Source organism: Micromys minutus (assembly GCF_963924665.1).
Source record: "Micromys minutus genome assembly, chromosome: 10".
Classification (NCBI taxonomy): Eukaryota; Metazoa; Chordata; class Mammalia; order Rodentia; family Muridae; genus Micromys; species Micromys minutus.
In genome coordinates, this window is record NC_137979.1 from 6,243,053 (window position 1) to 6,262,702 (window position 19,650).

General features: G+C 46.5%; 1 pseudogene across 1 annotated transcript; it reads left to right on the plus strand.

Annotated features, from left to right (window-relative positions):
- The first annotated feature begins 9,101 nt into the window (after positions 1–9,101).
- LOC308426289 (large ribosomal subunit protein eL18-like) lies at positions 9,102–9,620 on the plus strand (annotated as a pseudogene). Its single transcript has one exon. The product of its transcript is annotated as a large ribosomal subunit protein eL18-like (transcript).
- The last annotated feature ends 10,030 nt before the right edge of the window (positions 9,621–19,650 follow it).

Here is a 19,650-nt window from a genome sequence, read left to right on the forward strand (position 1 = left end):
CTTTGCCCCCTTAACCTCTCACCCCGATTGGGTTGAAAATTGTAAAAAGTGTTTTCATCTGTATCTCTTTAAAGCCTGTATCCTGATAGAAACCAAGGATGTTTTGAGTTTTTGTGGTTTGTTTTTTGTTTGTTTGTTTGTTTGTTTGTTTTTGTCTCTGATGGTTTGAGTTTTGCCTTTTTCCAGGCTTTTGTGCGGTTTTCATTAAGAGACTTAGGGGATTCCAATTTCTTTTTTAAAAATTACATTTTATATATCCTGAGTGCTTTGGCAGCATTCACGGCTGGTGCATGTGGAGTTCAGAAGCTGTGAATCTCTTCTATGTACTTGGTTATGAGCCACCATGTGGAAGCTAGAAACCTCTTCAAGGGCAACAAGTGCTCTTAACCTCTGAGCTTTCTCTCCAGGGCCAGGTTCTTTTACTTTTAGCTATTTTTATGTGTGCGGGTACTTTATCTGAAAGCATGTCTGTGCACCATGAAGACTGTGTGGTCCACCATTCAGGTGCTGGGAATCAAACCAAAGCCCTTTGGAAGAGCAGCCAGTGCCCTTAACCTTTGACCATTGTTCCAGCCCCATTTTTGACACAGTGAGTAATCAAATGAAGTCTGTGCTTCGTTTCTCTTGGATCTGTCCCTAGGAGAAGCACTTCCATCACCCTCCTTTTGTTCTTGAGACAGGGTTTCATGTAGCCCAGGCTGACCTCAAATTCAGAGATACCCCTACCTCTGCCTCCCCAGTACTGGGATTAAAGGTGTGTGTCACCCAAACCTCACACAAACCACTCTAGCCTCAAAGTCCACGTTCCTGCTTCGGATCCCCAGTGCTAGGAAGATACGTATAAGCTGCCAGGCAGCTGCACGGTGTGTCTCTAGCCGTTTGAAGATGTGCTTCACGATTCCCCCCAAGCAGCCTCAGCAGGGCAGGAAGGTCCTACGGTCCCCGAGTCCTCTTACTGAGTTTTGCTAAATTCCAGCCATCCAGGGGCATGTGAAACAGCTCAGTGTGAGCTGGGTTAGCACCCTCCTAAAGACGATGTTGGGGTGTCTCTGTGCTCTATTAGTCGTTTGGATATGTTCTCTGGGTCTGAGAGACTACTCAGCAGCTGAGCTCTTGCTGCTCTTCTAGAGGATCTGGGTTTAACTTTCAGCAACTCACAGCCACCAGTAAATCCAGGGAATCCGGCAGCTCTGGTTAAAAATAAAATCTTAGAAACGTCTGTTCAAGCCTTTTTACCTGCTTTCTAATTGGATCCTTTGAGTTTTATGACTTGAAGAATTCTTTACATAATCAAAGTATGGGTTCCGAGTCCTCCCTACATGCACACACACTATGGTTTGCCTTTTTGCTTTAAGGTACATTTTAATTTTACTTCTAAGGGTATTTTGCCTGTGTGTCGCATGAATGCTTGAGCAGAGAGCAAAGAGGCCAGAAGAGGGCGCTGGATTTCCTGGGGCTAGAGTTACCACCACTTGAAGGCTAGGAACTGAGTTCTCTGGAAGAGCAACTAGTACTCTGAATTCCCTAGTCTTCAATTCGGCACTTGGTTGACAACAGATCTGTGTTTGGGGCTAGCCTTGTCTACACGGTTGCAGGCCAGCCAGAGATATATAATGAGATCCTGTTTCAAAACGATGCCTTTACTTGCTGTGTGTAAGCGTGTGTGGGCACGTACCTGCCACAGTGTAACATCAGAGGGTAATTTTCAGGAATTGATTCTCTCCTTCCACTTTGTGGGTCCCAGTGTTCAAACTAGGGGTTGTCAGATTCAACGACAGTGCCTTAACCTTCTAAGCTGTCTCGACAACCCTCTTGATTCACGTTTTGTGGTGATAAAATACACATAACAGTTACTAGGCTGTGCATAGTTTATGGGTCACCAACATTAACTAGCATTTACACTGTTTAACCAGCACCACCACTACCACTATCTCCAGGAGTTTCCTTCATCGCAAACATCACTCGTACAGGGCTGGCCTGCCTATTCTATGCTGACTATGAACCTCTTCTGGGACTTCCTGGACGTGTTCTCATTCAGGATTCCTCCTTCAGTGTCTTAGTGTGACATTTCCAATGCACTCTATATCAGCATTTTGGGGGTTAAGCGGGTTTGCCACAGGCTCTCATGTAGCCCAGGCTGTCCTCCAACTTAGTCTTCCTGCCTCAGCCTAGTTCAAAGTTATCCTAGGCAGTTTAGTTTAAGGACAACCTATTCTGCATGCAAACCCTGCTTCAAAAGGGTTGGAATTCACTCGTAAATGTACTTTTGTTCCTATTCTAGGCCAGCGTGGTTCTGTGGGGCTGTGACAGCTCCTCGCTTTAACCCTCCAAGTTTCTCATACATTCAAGGAGAGCACAGCTGCCCCACCTCCCTCCTCTGCTCAATCTACTTGAGTTACTCTTCTAAAAGCCACGGCTTTAGAAAGCAGATGAGAACGGACAGTGGAGATTTAAATCTGAAATTCAAGGAGGAAGCCTCAACTACCTTAAACAGAGGTCTTGGGCTTTGGTATTTAGTGCAGATGAGATAGGCGGTCACCACACTGTGCCCAGGGCCTCGGAAGGCAGAGGAACAATGCTCGGGGACTGAGCTGCCGCTACCTCGGGTTTCCTGCTCTTATCTGTGCGTGGATGATTTGTGTCGGCTGGAAGGCCAGCAGCCTCTCTTAGTTTAGGGCTCGGCGCAGACAGCCTGTGGAGAAAGCAAAGCTGCTCTTTGTGGGGAAAAGGAGAACGGATTTAGTTACACAGACAGATAGGGAAAACCAGCTTAGAAAAGGGACTTAGCTTCTGGAACCGTCCCAGTAGGCAGCTTTCATTTAACTTTGTAGGCAATGTCATATATAAATCGACAAAGTGAAATTAGCATCTTTTTATTTACTGGGGTTTTTCGAGACAGGGATTCATGTAGCCCAGGCTTGCCCTGGAAGTCACTGTGTAGCTCAAAACAGCCTTTAATTCTAATCCTTCTGACTCCACCTTCCAGATGCTAGGATTTCAGATACATAATCTGTGTTTCAAACTCAGCATTAAATATTGTTTTAGACGGTATCGGTCTGTCAGCTATGTCTTAGGTGTATAAACTGGCTGAGTGGAGTCTGTAGCAAGACCTCTGCTTTACCCATGAACTGTGGAGGCCCGAGACCACAAATAGCACTGAACTCCGTGTGCCCTGTGATTTTCCCCTATTCACATATTCAGGTTTGTTTGTCTTTTTAGTCATATTAACATGTGAGCCTTACATGTGCACATGTAGACCTTAGAGGAAGCCTGCTGGACTTCAGTAAGTCTCTGTTCTCCTCCCACCGAGGGGCCTCTGTACACTGAATGCAAGTCAACAGGTGTAGCAATGACTACCTTTACCTCCTAAGCCTTCTCACTGGCTCAGTGATGTTAATGTATTTTAAAATCTATCTTATTTTTACGTGTACATATGTGCCCGTGTGTGGGTATGTGTACATGAGTACAGTTGCCAAGAGAGGCCAGAAATTGTTGGGTCTCCTAGAGTAGTGGGCACCCTTAACAGCTGAGCCATCTCTCCAGACAGGTAACGCTGAGTTTATAACATTCGATTCAAATGAGGCGCAATAGCTGGGTGGTGGTGGCACCTGCCTTTAATCCCAGCACTCTTAGGATGAGGCAGGCAGAGTTCAAGGCTAGTCTGGTCTACAGAGTGAGTTCTAGGAAAGCCAGGGCTACACAGAGAGACCCTAAACAATAAACAAAAGCAGATGAGACTCAGTAGCATGGTAAGAGATGAGCAGTCATTTATAGTGGAATAGGATTGTTACTGGGCTGGAGAGATGGCTCAGCAGATAAGAGCACTGACTGTTCTATTCCCAAAACCCGCACGGTATCTCAGACCATCTGTAATTCCAGTTCCAGGGGATCCAGTGCCCAATTCTGGACATGTGGTGCATAAATATGCATGCAGGCAAAATACCCATATACATACGATATAATTAAAGTCTCAAAAATGTTTTAAAAATAGAATTATAACTATATCCCGTAATAGCCACGTGAATCCCTCTGTCTGTCTGTCCATCTGTCTTGGGTGCCAGTTCAGTTAACCGTGGCTGTCCCACTGTGCTTGTCTTTAAGGAATGCTTACGTAAGTCACAGTTCCAAAGGGCAGGAGAGTCTGGGAGTTCAGGCAGGTCCTAACAGAGCTGCTGAGGAAGAGGGGGAGGTTCTTGACACTAAGGTTGCTAAGACCCGTGGTGAAAACAATTCTTTCATCTATGAAATTGTAAAGAGGGAAAAGCTCACACTGATGTTCTGTTTGGGGGTTTTGCGTGTGCAGGTGTGGAGACCTTCTGGGTGTCTTCAGTCCTTCTGAAGTAGGAACAAGGTCTCCCGTTGAACCTGGAGCTTTGGATTCAGCTGGACTGGCTGCCCAGGGGCTCCAGGATCCCGTTTTCACCCTAGCTCCAGCTCTGAGATCACAGGTGTATCTCACCACGCCTGGCTCTGCACACAGGTGTTGGAGGTGGCTAAGGTCCTCAACTGTACTGGCTGAACCACCTTCCCAACTCCCCCCAGCTCCCACCCCCGTTTTGAGATCAATCTTACTCTAAAGTTCAGCCTACCGTAAAACTCACTATGTAGCTCATGCTGGCCTCGAACTTTCTACCTTCGACCCCGCCCCCCGCCCCCCCACACCTCCGCCCTCGCTCCCGCCCCCCACTTCCGCCCCCACCTCTGCCCCCGCCTCCGCCCCTGCCTCCTCCTCAACTGCAGTTGTGTTCCCAACCATTAATTGATGCCAACTTTGCTACCTTACTGACTAGAGGTCATTGGAACTGAAGAAAGCTAAACTGTGGATACAGAGGATGACAGCGTTCTGACCCAGTATGGGCAAGGCCTTGGGGTCCGTTGTCTGCACCACATAACCTACCTGGGATGGTCCATACCTGTAATCTCAGCATTTGGGAGGTGGAGGCAAAAGATCAGAAGTACTCGGTCATCTTTGACTACCTGGTGATTTCAGGGCCAGCCTGGGAATATAAGAGAGCTGATATTTTAAGAAGGGGAGTAGGGCTGGAGAGATGGCTCAGCAGTTAGGAGCACTTGCTGCTCTTTCAGAGGTCTGGAGTTTGGTTCATAGCATCATATTAAGTGGCTCACAACTGCCTGTAACCCCAGCTCTGGGGGATCCAGTGCCTTCTTCTAGCCTCCGAGGACACCCACATGACACTCCCACACAGAGGTGCACACATATGCACACATAAAAATAAATATTCTTAAGGAAGGGGGAATTACTGCATTCATCAGCTTTTGGCAAGATCCTTGGCTTGTTAAGACCATGACTATTTCAGTGTCTATCAGAAGAGCAAGGTTTTTATTTTTATTTTTTAAAGATTTGTTTATTTTATTTATATGTGAGTATCCTGTAGTTGACTTCAGAGACTTCAGAAGAGAGCATCCCATTACAGATGGTTGTGAGCCACCATGTGGTTGCTGGGATTTGAACTCAGGACCTCTGGAAGAGCAGCCAGTGTTCTTAACCGTTGAGCCATCTCTCCAGCCCCTATTTTTATTTTTTTTAAGATTTAATTTATTTACTTGTTACATATAAGTACACTGTAGCTGTCCCCAGACACACCAGAAGAGAGCATTAGATCCTATTACAGATGGTTGTGAGCCACCATGTGGTTGCTGGGAATTGAACTCAGGACCTCTGGAAGAGCAAGCAGTGCTCTTAACCACTGAGCCATCTCTCCAGCCCCCAGAAGAGCAAGATTTAAAGTTTATGTGATCCAGGAGTTGGACCTGCATGGGTATCTTTGCACCATGTGTGCTGAGTGCCTGCAGAGGTCAGAAGAGGGTGTCAGGACCTAGAGTTACATACACATGGTTGTGAGCCACTATACGGGTGCTATGAACTGAACTCAGGTAGTCGGAAGAGCAGCAAGTGCTCTTAACTTCTTAAACCATCTCTCCAGCCCCTCAAAGAGCAAGATTTTTATGAATGGCCTGGCATAGTATTTTTTGTATTACTTAATGCGATTTTTTTTTGTAAAAAAATTTGAATAAAATAGACACGAGGGTCAGACTTCTTGGGTGTTTTAGGGATCTGTTGCTTTAAGAACGAGATTGCTTAACTGCTTATAAATGGGGCTGGTGTCTCTCCATGTCCAACGTTGTGATAGAAAGCGTCACAAGTCCTTTACAGCCTGTGCCTGGCTGGCATCTTGGCCCTCTCAAAAGTAGTGAGCTCACCAAATAAATATTTATTGAATGCTGACTAGAGGCCAGGCACCATGCTGGACAAAGAACAGAGTCCAACGTCCTCAGCTCTAATAAAACCATGTCACCGTTCTTTGTCACCCCAAGTCCCTTCAGCAGAGGAGTGCACTTTAGGATGATTCTACATGAGCTGACTGAAAGAAGACGAGCGTATCTCATTTTGGATTTGACTTTCTAAAACCTAAGCTTTAAGATAATGCATGTTTATAGGTGACTGCAAGAGATAATCCAGAGCCAAGCATGACAGTGCATGTCTTGGATCCCAGCACCATCGAGACAGACATAGATCTCTGAGACTCTATCTGAAGAATAAATAATGCCGAGGTCCCTGCATCCCCGATGCAGTTCCTTTGAGAACATCCAGCACAGAAAGCCAAGCAGAAGAACAGGGGAATGCTCAGCTAGTAAAGAGCTTATCTTGAAAGCATGAGTCTTAATCCCAACACTCGGGAGGCAGAGACAGGCCGATCTCTGAGTTCGAGGTCAGCCTGGTCTACAGAGTAAGTTAGTTCCAGGACCAAAAAAAAAAAAAAAAAAAAGGAAGGGAGAAGAAAAGAACTCAGAACTCAGGTATGGTGGCTCTCGCGTGGGAGACCGGTGGGCTCTGCCAGCCTTCTTGTTAAGTTTCTGACCAGCAATAGGCCCTGCCTCAAAAAGATGGGTGGCCGGGTGGTGGTGCACACCTCTGAACACCTTTAGTCTCAGTACTCAGGAGGCAGAGGAAGGCAGAGCTTGGTGAGTTCTAGGACAGCCAGGACTACATAGAGAAACTGTCTAAAATAAAAATAAAGATGAAAGGGCTGGAGAGATGGCTCAGTGGTTAAGAGCACTGACTGCTCTTCCAGAGGTCCTGAGTTCAATTCCCAGCAACACATGGTGGCTCACAACCATCTGTAATGGGATCTGATGCCCTCTTCTGGTGTGTCTGAAGACAGTGTACTTTTATACATAAAGTAAATAAATCCTAAAAATAAATAAACAAATAAATAAATAAACAAATAAATGGAAAAAATACCACCACCAGCAGCAACAGAACAGAGAAGATGGGTTGCACCTAGGAAATGTCAGCCAAGGTTGTCTTGTGCACAGCTGTAACATCACAGAGCCACCAGGAGACTGACATTCTGGGATGAGTTTTTCCAGATTGGAACCTACAGAGGCGGAGTGTCCCCAAGCACGCACTGCGCACCAGGGTCCATCTCCAGCACCTGTGACATCTTAGTGTCCTCACCGATAGATACCCCTAGGCAGAACGTCCCACCTCCTTGGACCTGTTGATCTTGACATGAACCTAGTTTTAAATGCTTGGCAGGAATTCACCACAGTTCACTACCTTTGCTTATATGTGCCACTTTAACTTTGAACTTTGAGCTTTTTGATCTCTGATCTTATCTTTCTAATATCCTCACCATAAAAGATGATCATTTTTAAAATCATGACATAAGTTTAACTTGATCTGAACATTATTCAGTTCATTCATGTATCAAAACAGCACCTAGCAGGACTGGTGAAGTAGCTCAGTGGGTCAAAGAGCCTGTACCAAAACCCAACAACTTGAGTTCAGTCTCTAGAACTCATGCAGTAGGGCAGAAGTGACTCCTTCAGGTTGTACTGTGACAGCCATTGCGCTCGTGTGCACACACACACACAACACACACGCACAACACACACGCACAACACACACAGCACACACATACATACACACACACAACACACACACCACACACACACAACACACACACACCACACACACACAACACACACACACCACACACACACAACACACACATACATACACACACAACACACACACACAACACACACACAACACACACACACAACACACACACACCACACACACACAACACACACATACATACACACACATAGATAGATAGATAGAGAGAGAGAGAGAGAGAGAAATGTAAAAGCATTCAAACAGTAGCCCACAAATATACATGATTTTTCAAGCACATTAAAATTAAAAACTTTTAAAATAAAAATATGATCTGGGTATGATGGCACATGCCTTTAATCCCAGCATTTGGGAGGCAGAAGCAGATAGATTTCTGAATTTGAGGCCAGCCTGGTCTGCAGAGCAAGCTCCAGAACAACCAAGGCTACACTGAGAAACCCTATCTTGAAGAAAAAAAAAAAAAAAAAACTGGGCTGGAGAGATGCCTCAGCAGTTAAGAACACTGACTGCTCTTCCAGAGGTCCCGAGTTCAACTCCCAGTAACCACACAGTGGCTCACAGCCATCTGTAATAAGATCTGATGCCCTCTTCTGGTATGTCTGAAGACAGCTACAGTGTACTTATATAAATAAAAAATTAAATAAATTTTTAAAAAGAAAAAAACCAAAAAACAAAACAAACACCTCTCTCTCTCTCTCTCTCTCTCTCTCTCTCTCTCTCTCTCTCTCTCTCTCTCTCTTTCTCTCTTTTTAAAAAAAGCAAAACCAACTTGAATGTGTGAACAGTACCTGTGAGATGACATTTGTGTTATGAGAACAGGGAAAGTATATTCGTGGGCCAGCAAGATGGCTCAGAGGGTAAAGGGTAAAAGTGTTTGCCTGCATTGGGTTTCCAGAAAGCACAGAAAGGTAGAAAAGAGCTCACTCCCCCAAAAGTTGTCCTCCTTCTGGGGTGGTGGCACACAGCTTTAATCCCAGCACAAGAGAGGCAGTGGCAGGTGGATCTCTGTGAGTTCAAGGCCAGTCTGGTCTACAGAGTGAATACCTGGACATTGGGGCTGAGTAAAGACACATTATCTCAATAAAATAAAGTCAAATTAAATCAAATCAAATAGGCTGTAGGTCTTTCTGGACCTGGCTGAGCAGGAGGCGCCATCATGGGTGTTGACATTCGCCACAACAAGGACCAAAAGGTTTGGCTCAAGGAGCCCAAGAGCCAGGACATCTACCTGCGCTGCTAGTCAAGCTGTACAGGTTTCTGACCAGACGGACCAACTCCACCTTCAGTCAGCTTGTGCTGAAAAGTTTATTTATGAGCCGCACTAACAGGTCACCCCTGTCCCTGTCCAGAATGATCCGAAAGATGAAACTTCCTGGCCAGGAGAACAAACCCGCTGTGGTTGTGGGGACGGTCACAGATGGCATGCAAATTCTGGAAGTGCCCAAGCTGAAGGTGTGTTCGCTGCAGGTGAATCCTCAAGGCTGAGAGTAATATTCTTTCCTTTGACCAGCTGGCCCTGGAGTCTCCCAAGGCACGAGGCACCGTGCTGTTTTCTGGTCCTCGGAAGGGGCCAAGAGGTGTACCGACACTTTGGCAAGGCCCAGGAACTCCACACGGCCACACAAAACCCTATGTCGGTTCCCAGGGCCGGAAGTTTGAACGTGTCAGAAGCTGAAGAGCCAGCCGAGGCTACAAAACAACCCTAGATCTTACTGTTAATAAAAACAAAGCTTTGGAAGTTGAAAAATAAAATAAAATAAAATAGGCTGTAGAGATGTCTCTGTAGTCAAGGTGCTTGCCCTGCAAGGCTGAAGACCATAGCTTGGATTCCCAGAAATGTACATCAAACCCTGAGTGAGCAGTACCCCAGCTATAAGGCAGAGAGACAAGAGATCCCAGAGCATGCTGGTCAAATACTTAATAAGCTCTGGCTTTGATCGAAGGACCTGCCTTAATGAATAAGATGAGTGACTGAGGGTGGATCTTAACATGAACCTAAGGCCTGTGCATGCACCAGAACAGACCACACACACTTTTACACGTGTGTCCACACTCATGTAAAAAACTACCCATGCAGGCTGCAGAGATGGCTCAGCGGTAAGGGCACTGGCTGCCCTTCTAGAGGTCCTGAGTTCAAGTCCCAACAACCACATGGTGGCTCACAACCGTCTGTAATGAGATCTGGTGTGTCTGAAGACTGTTATAGTGTACTCGTATATAATAAATAAATAAATCTTAAAAAAAACTACCCATGCATATCACACACACACACACAAACACACACATACACACCCATACACAAACATGCACGCACTCAAGCATGCGGGCACACACACATGAAAAGCAAAAAAAGAAGAGATAGACAAAAACTAGAAGCAGGTTTAAGGCTGTATTGGTCAGAGAGGAGGATGCGGCCCCAGCTTCCTGGCCACACCCCAACAAATCCTGTGCAGGCTGCACAGGCCACCAGCACCGTAAGTTTGCATTGTGTCCCCGTCCCTGACCTGAGCCTGTGAAATATGTGTCCAGGGCTGGATGAGGCAGAGATGACGGTGGCTTGGGGCTTGACGGAATGCACGCTGAGCATTTCCTGGGCCTGAAGGGGCCGTGACTCCGTGTTATCAGCAAAAAGGATTCCATCAGAGTGAGGCTTGCTCTGTGTCACAGGATGAGCTCAGCAGTAGGACATGTCCCAGGGAGGAGCTAAACACACCAGCTCCGGGGAATCCTGCCTGTAACACCAGACAAATGTGTTAAGCTCGCTGGAACTTTGTTTATCTTTTCTTAGTTGGGACAGCGTTGGTGTCCGTGTCATGGGGTCACATGAGGGTTAAAAGAACCCTCGCATGTAGAGTACTCAGAGCAGTCAGGCCTGTCGATTCCAGCAATCGAGCCAAGGAAGTCCTGCCCGGCCAACTTATTAAGACCTTGTCTTACAGTTATTTTTTCCTTTTCCCTTTTCAATATCTTTGTCCTGTCCGTTTAAAATTATGGGCTGGACAGATGGCTCAGTGGTTAAGAGCACTGACTGCTCTTCCAGAAGTCCTGAGTTCAATTCCCAGCACCCACATGGTGGCTCACAACCATTTGTGATGGGATCTGATGCCCTCTTCTGGTGTGTCTGAAGATACTGACAGTGCATTTGCATAAAGTAATTTTTAAATTATTAAGCTCACACAAAATTCTTTAAAATGTTATTTATTTTCATTTACATGTGCACGTGGGTGAAACACTTGTCTGTATGTGTGCTACGATTGTGCAAGTATTCAGCCTTGCTTCGGCTGCCATAAATATTTCACAGGTGCTGGGTCAAGGGGCCATGACCCCAGAGCAAACACACAGCGCTGACGGTTGGTGCAGTCGTGCCCTGGTTTGCAAAGTCAAACACAGGCCTTCCCAGACAGAAGCGGGGAGGCGGGTGGGAACAGATGGAGCCAGATTACAGGTAGTGAGTGAGCTGACGGGTTTGGAGGCTAGGAAATGGATCTGGGTCCTCTGGGAGAGTAGGCACCGTTTGCAACCGCCGATCTGTCTCTCCAGCGTCCTCTCTCGGATTTGATTTGATCGCAAAGGTGAGAATAAGCTGATGTCATGTTGATACATTTTAGATGATGTCATGTTGATACATTTTAGATATGGCCTCAAACTCTCTCTCAGGCTGAGATTGATGATGGCCTTGAACTTCAGATCCTCCTGCCTCTGTCTCTTAAGTGCTGGGTTATTAGAATACCATCACGTCCAGCTTCAGGTGATCCTAGAGATGGGGCACAGCATATGCTAAGCAGGCACTCTACCGACTGAGATATCACTCTAGTTCCTGGAGTACTAAAATTAACTTTACCTCTTTTATGTGTGCGTTGCTATGAACTAAACCCAGGGTCTTACACACAATAGACAAACCTTGTGCTACATCCCCAGCTCTTTTTTTTTTTTTTGAGACAGTTTTTCTTTATGTATCTTGAACTCATTCTGTAGGCCTTGAATTCATAGAGATCCCCCTGCCTCTGCCTCCCAAGTGCTGGGATTAAAGTCATGCATTATCACTACTGGGCTCTTTACTTCTTCAAATGTGCCTATTAATTTAAATATACATTTATAGCTGTGTTATGTTTCATTAGACTACACCCTATTCCCTTTTCATATGACTTCATTCTAAACTCCACCCCACTGATCCCACCAACAGCACCTTCTAAAATATTTACCTTCTCTTTATCCCGGTACATTCCCTTCCTCTTGAGTAGTAGCTCTTTTTCTTTCTTCCTTCCCTTCCTTCTTTCTTCCTTCCTTCCTTCCTTTCTTTCTAATTGGATATTCTCTGCATTTACATTTCAGATGTTATTCCCTTCCCCCAACCCCATCCCCCCCATCCCATTGCCTCCATGAAGGTGCTCCCTCTCCCACCTCAGCGCCTTGGCATTCCCCTACACTGGGAAAATGAGCCTTTGCTGGACCAAAGGCCTCTCTTCCCACTGATGTCAGAAAATGCTGTCCTCTGATGCATATGCACTTGGAGCCATGGGTCTCTCCATGTGAACTCATTGTTTGGTGTTTTAGTCCCTGGGAGCTGTGGTGGGTTTGGTTAATTAATACTTTTGTTCTTCCCATGGGGTTGCAGACCCTTTCTCTAGCTCCTTCAATTGGGGTGCTCATGTTCAGTCTGATAGTTAACTGTGAGCATCCTCCTCTGTATCAGTAAGGTTCTGGCAGAGCTTCTGAGGAGACATCCATGTCAGATTCCTGCCAGTAAGCACTACATCCCTGCTCCTCTATTTGTCCCTTTACTTCCTCTCTTGAGCATTTTGTTCTCCTTTCTATGAAGGACTGAGGCAGCTTTCTTTCTTTTTAAGATTTTTAAAAATTTATTTAATGTATGTGAGTACACTGCAGTTGTCTTCAGACACACTAGAAGAGGGCATCAGATCCCATTACAGATGGTTGTGAGCCACCATGTGGTTGCTGGGATTTGAACTCAGGACCTCTAGAAGAGCAGTCAGTGTTCTTAACCTCTGAGCCATCTCTCCAGCCTTGAGAAGTAGCTTTCTCTATTGAATAAGAGCCAGGCAGATCTCTGTGAGCTCCAGGCCAGTCGGTACCACATAGTGAAGACCTGCCTCCAAAACCAATAGTCAGAGCCGGAGAGTTGGCTCAGTGGTTCACCGGCTCTTCTTCCAGAGGACCCACGTTCAATTCCAAGCTGCCACATGGAAGCTCACTACTACCTGTAACACTTGTTCCAGGGGATCTAACACCCTCATACAGACACACAAGCAGGCAAAACACTAATGTACATAAAATAAAAATGAAGTATTTAAAAAACACCAACAGTGGGCTGGGAGATGGCTCAGTCTGCAAAGGTTTCCCAGCCCTCACTGAGAGGTGGAGACAGGAGGATTACTCTGACTTGCTAGCCAGAGTTCAAATCAGTAGATCTAGGTTCGTTTTGTTTTGAAACATAAAGTGGACGCTGGAGACGGCTCAGTGCTTAGAGCTTTCAGGTTTGGTTCCCACCACCCACTTGGTGCTCTCAGCAATCCGGAACTCCAGCTCCAGGGGCCTAATTCCCTCTTCAGATTTTGGAAGGCACTGGCCATACATACAGCGCACATAAGTGAAATGCTTGAGGACCTCTAGGCTCTGCCCGCACATGTATGTTCACATGGCATGGCATGTGCACACTCACACGTGCACACCATACACTCATGCTCCAAGAAAAATGAATCCAAACAAGCAAGCCCAACTCCAAGTGCAAAACGAATTGTGGAGACCTGAAGTAAATAGCCAACTCATTGTCAAATGTTGTATTGAAAGTTTGTTCCAAGGGCTGGAAGGATGGCTCAACAATTCGGAGCACTGGCTGCTTTTCCAGAGGACCCGGGTTCAATGCCAACCACCCACAGGGTACCTCGCAAACCGTCTGCTATCCAGTTCCGGAGGATCTGATGCCTCTTTCTGGCCTTCACGAACACCAGGTACATACAGATGGCACAAACATCCATGGAAGTAAAACACCCAGACACATACAATAATTTATATTAAAAAATGTGTTCCTAGCAGGGTGTTCTGAAGCATACCTTTAATCCCAACACACTTGTCAGTTCCAGGCAGCTTTGGTCTACCTGGTGAATTCCAGGACAGCCAGGCCTATATAATGAGACCCTGTCTCAAAAAATAATAATATGGGGGGCTGGAGAGATGGCTCAGTGGTTAAGAGCACTGACTGATCTTCCAGAGGTCCTGAGTTCAATTCCCAGCAACCACATGGTGGCTCACAACCATCTATAATGGGATCAGATGCTCTCCTCAGAGAGCTACGGTGTACTTACATATGATAAATAAACAAGTCTTTAAAAATAATGATAAAAAAATTCTTTTAAATGTGGTCCCAGCTAGGCAAGACGGTGTGTATGCCTTCGATCCCAGTACTTGAGGGGTAGCAGCAGGTGGATCTCTGACTTCAAAGCTATTCTGGTCTATATACTAAGTTCCTCCAAGCCAAGCTATGTAGTGAAACCCTGTATCAGTAATAATAACAACAACAATAATAATGACTATAATAATACATTTATTATATAAAATACATATTTATTTTTTAAAAGATTTATTTATTTATTTCATGTATATGACTACACTGCAGCTGTCTTCGGATGGTTGTGAGCCACCATATGGTTGCTGGAATTTGAACTCAGGACCTCTGGAAGAACAGCCAGTGCTCTTAGCCACTGAGCCATCTCTCCAGCCCCCAAATACATATTTATAATTTTTGTCTTCAAAGTATGTTCCCCTTGAGGGATGAGTGGGGCCTCTAGTCTCTTCAGAGTGGCTGGTGCCTGGGCTGAGAGCTTGTTAGTAATGGTTCTCAGTGGATAGAACGCTGTTGTTGACATTTTTTGTCCTGACCTATGACTTCTGTCCCCCCCCCCCCCATTCACTCTCATGCATGGCCCTCGATAGCTGCTTGCAGTTAAATAGATTATTTATTTCATTTATTCACTTCTCCTTGGTGCCTGAAACTCTGTCTGGGTGGTCTCCCCCATGGTGCCTGTGATACGTGTTTATAGATGCACGTGTGCTGATCTTAGCATCTTTGAGGCCAGAGCGATGCTCTTACCAACTGTGAACTCAGAGAACGAGACCCTTGTCATGGGGGTATATTCCCCACACACTCATTCAACGGGCACTGAACCTGGTACTTCGGGGAATATCTGTTGTCCTTCAGAGTGTTTTCTAACAGGACAGACACCTGAATGAACCTGTGGTCCCCAGTGGCTGCTGCACGTAATCTTTCTTATTGCTGTGCTAAATACCTGCCAAAAGTAATGTCAGAAAAGAGGACTTTATTCTGCATCACAGTTCACAGAGGTCCACCCCTTGCTGGCTAGAAGGCCTGATGGTAGGAACAGGAAGTGGTGGGTCACGATTCATTCCCAGCTAGGAATCAGAAAGAGACCAGGAAGTAGCGCTGGGCTAGAAAACCTCCAGAGGTGTCCTGATGACCCACTTCCTCCAGCTAGCTGGCTCCATTCCTAAAGGTTCCACAACCTTCCCTGCCACTGGTACCAGCTGAGGAGCGAATGTTCAAACACCTGAGCCTGTGGGTGACAGTAAACATTTAAACCATAGAGGTGTCTGGTGGCGCAGAGAGCAAAGGCTCCTGCTTGGGGGTCTGGAGAGAGTCTATCCAGGAGGTGAAGCTTGGCTGGGGATCGTGAAACTCAGCGTCAGGGTTGCTCATTACCAGCATCGTTTGCCAGTGGAAGACGGAAGGAAAAAGGAAGTTTGGCCCACAGCCATGCCAGGCGGCTCGGGGATGGAAGCTGACCCTACTTGACCCTACCTAACCCTACCTGACCCACCCCAGCTCTTGGCTCATGTTAGTGTAAGAAGAAAAAGCAGACTCGAAGTTAGCCCTCCTTGGTGCAGGGATAGGAAAAAGCAAGCGCTGTCCACATTTTCTTGCCTTTGATTTTGTGTTTATCGAGGGAAATCTTATTTTCAGTTTTGTAGAGCACGTGTCTATGACTTTGAACCAGGAACTTGCCCTCCTGACCTCTCCTGCTTTATCCTGTTTCCCTACTTTTGAGGTTGTGTAAGACTTGTTAGAGGGTTTTCTGCCACATCAAAGGGCAGGAAAACCTCCTTGAACCCCAGGGAACCTATGGTAGAATTCTCCCCTTTGTGTGTGGGGGGGTGGGGGTGGGGGAATGGGAGGTGGGGGGTGTGGGGTGTGGGGTGTGTGTGGGGGGGTGGTAGTATAGTGATTTCTCCTAGGAAACTCATAGCTCTGCACATCACAGTTTGGTTGGCTCATGTCCCTCTTCCCAACACAGGTAGCCTGGAACAAGAACACATAAGAACATGTCATGGTTGGAAGCGTAGCAAGCAGTTCTGCCTCGTTCCAGAAGGAGTATGTTTCCAGGAGGTCTGGTGGCTCACAGAATTAACCAGAAGGCTGGAGAGCCAGACCATGAAAACAGCCAGTGACTAAGGGAAACAAGACCTACTCAGGACAGTGTCTTACCTGTCCCTGCATCTCCATGTTACCCGAGAGGTCCTGATGCTGGGAGAGACATATTGGCTAGATCTAGCTCTCAGTGTAGGAGGAGAGGTTCTTTCTCCCCAATACTTATACAATGTACATCCCCTGCCCCCAAATGAGGTGCTCAGCCCCGTTGGGGACTGTGGTGGGGACAAAGCTGGGTGAGGAGCTCCCAAAGTATGAGTGATGTTCCCAGATGACCCTCTTGTATAAACAGACACTTGGACAGGACATACTACACTGACTGGGACTCATGGTAGTCTGTGTAGGCAGTAAAAATAACCCAGCATCAACGGATGTTACTATCAGTGTAGAACTGGAGGCCTGGGCCCATATCCCACCCCATCTTTGCCCGGCAGGAATGGAGCAGGCTCTCTTTTTATGAACGAGGAACCAGAGCTCAGGAAGGCTGAGATCTCTGCGTCAAACAGCTACTGGCATTCAGTTCACGTGTGCTTTTTGGTGGCTCTGGCCTTCCTAGCGCTGAGTTGTAGATGAAATACCTGTTTGCCCTGCTCTATCGTGAGGAATCTAAACTGGGCCAGGAACTCATCTGGGGCTCCATCGCTGCTGTGTCTGGGAAGCTGGGGTCAGCTGCTTTTTGCGCTAGAATTCCTTCAGTGTTTCCCGGTTCACAGACACATTCCCCTTTTGTCTTGCTAGGTGATCTGCCAGGAGAGTCAACAGTGACTTGTGGCCTTGTTTTATCTTTTTTTTTTTTTTGAGATTTTTGAAACTGAGTCTCTCTATATACCCCTAGTTGTCCTGGAACATACTACACTTTCTGGTGTGTGTGTGTGTGTGTGTGTGTGTGTGTGTGTGTGTGTGTGTGTTCACAACCACCCCTAGGATAGCAGAATATTTAAAATAGTCCCTGGGATGCAGGCCTGTTGTAAGTTCATGAAGCCCTAGATTTATTTGATTTCCAGAATAATGTAAACTGGACATGGTGGCTCACACCCATAGTGCTGGCTCTTGGGAGGTAGAGGCAGAAGGATCAGAAGTTCAGACTTATCCTTGGCTATAAAGAAAGGATACATGGCCAGCCAGGCAGTCTTGGCTCATGACTTTAATCCCAGCACTCAAGAGGCAGAGGCAGAGGCAGGCAGATTTCTGTGAGTTCTGAGGCCAGCCTGGTCTACAGAACAAGTTCTAGAACAACCAAGGCTACATAGAGAAACCCTGTCTTGAAAAAGCAAAAACCAAACACACAAGGAAAGAAAGAAAGAAAGAAAGAAAGAAAGAAAGAAAGAAAAAAGAAAGAAAAAAGAAACCCAAAGAACGTTCAAGTTCAAGGCCAGCTAATATTAGAGACCCTATTAAAAAAACGTCCATGTGGACCAGGATGTTTGGAAATCAATGTATTCACACCTATGCTTCACAGAAAAGTCTGACTAACTGTGGACCCTCAGTTAGAAGCAGAAAGGTTCTCTAGGTGAGCGCAGGAGCCTTTCTTCTCTGTTTCCAGAGCCAACAATCACCGTTCACGCCACGTGCACAGGGCATGCTGTCACCCAGTTCTGTGCCAAGCCTACTGTGCAGTTCTCCTGTGCAGCCTTGAGCCAGAACTGGACGGTTGCTCCCTTAGACTCCAGGTCAGCTGAGTCCTCAGCAGATAGAGGTCTGGGAGATTTAGCTGGAACAGAAGAATGGTTTTCACAGAGCGGCGTTGAGGCCATGACGAATCTCTGAACAGTTTGACCATGCAAGTTTGGGAGGCTGAGATCCCAGGATACAGCTGTAGACCAGTTCAGATCTGACTTAGTTACATTTCTTTTGTGGGGAGGGTGTGACACTGAGACAAGGTCATATAACCTGACTGGCCAGGAACTCTGTGGCTGGAAGTGACCTTGAACTCAGGAGAGATACGACTTCCTCTGCCTCCAGCGTGCTAGGATTAAAGGTGCCTTTGTTTCTTGTTTTGAAGCAGGGTCTCATGTGTCCTAGGCTGGCCTCAAATGTTCTACGAGTGACTGTGATCCTCCTTCCTCCACCTCCAGAATGCTGGGAATCGAACCCAGAACTTCGTGCATGCAAGGCAAGAACTCTATCAACTGAACTACGTTCCCCAGCCCCTAAGTTAGTCCCTAATTTTGAGAACCAAAATGAACTGTAGAAGACCTGAATTTCATCTTGGTGCCAACTGACCAGAGAAACAAAGTGAGACCCACGAGAGCTGGTTGAAGACAGAGGTCTGTGTCCACTTACCTTGTGAATCTCCTTCAGTGCAAAGACCTGTGGGTAACGCATAAATGAGGACAGAGCAGGAAGATCCCAGGCCTGGTGTGAGTCTGGATGGCAAAGGAAAGTTGGCTATTTTAATCAAAGCAAACGGCATCTATGGGGAAAACATATCTATATATTCAGAGGAATGCCACCACCAACCTTCCTTCTTTAGAATAGTTAGGTCTGAAATGAAGAGCTGTTTACACTCCAGGACAGCCAACCTTCCCCAAGCCTCACTTAGATCTTGGATGCTGGGAACCCCATAGGGGATGGCAAGCTCCAGTCCCCCTCTGCTCCCTTCTCTGTGGCCAGAGCCCTGTCTTTGGACGAGTTAAGTGAATTGAGTGTGTAATTCAAAAGCAAACAGACCGCTAACTGGGTAAAGTGCTTGCCATGCAAGCATGAAGGCCTGGGCTTGATCCCCAGCATCCGCATATGAAGCTCAGCAGAGTGGCTCCCACTGGTGATCCCAGCAGTAGAGATGCAGGGATCAGCAGATTCCTGGGGGTTGCTAGCCAACCAGCCTGGCCCAATTATTAAGCCCCAGGATTCAGAGACCTTGTCCCAGAAAGTCAAGTAAGTGGCTACTGAGAAACAACATCCAAGATTGACCTCTGACCTCCACATGCACACACACACACACACACACACACACACACACACACACACAAAAAATACATTTTAAAATATATAATAATTTATAAAGAGCAGAGCCAGGTGTGGCACCATACACCTTTGATCCCAGTACTTGGGAGGCAGAGGCAGGTGAATCTCTGTGAGTTCAAGGCCAGCCTGGTCTACCTACTGAGTTCTAGGACAGCCAGGGCTGCACAAAGAATTCCTGTCTTGAAAACCATCCAACAGCTGTATGTTTGTGTGTATGTATGCATGCATGTGTGTATGTATGGTAAACAGCTGGGTGCGGTGGCTCAACACGTGGAAG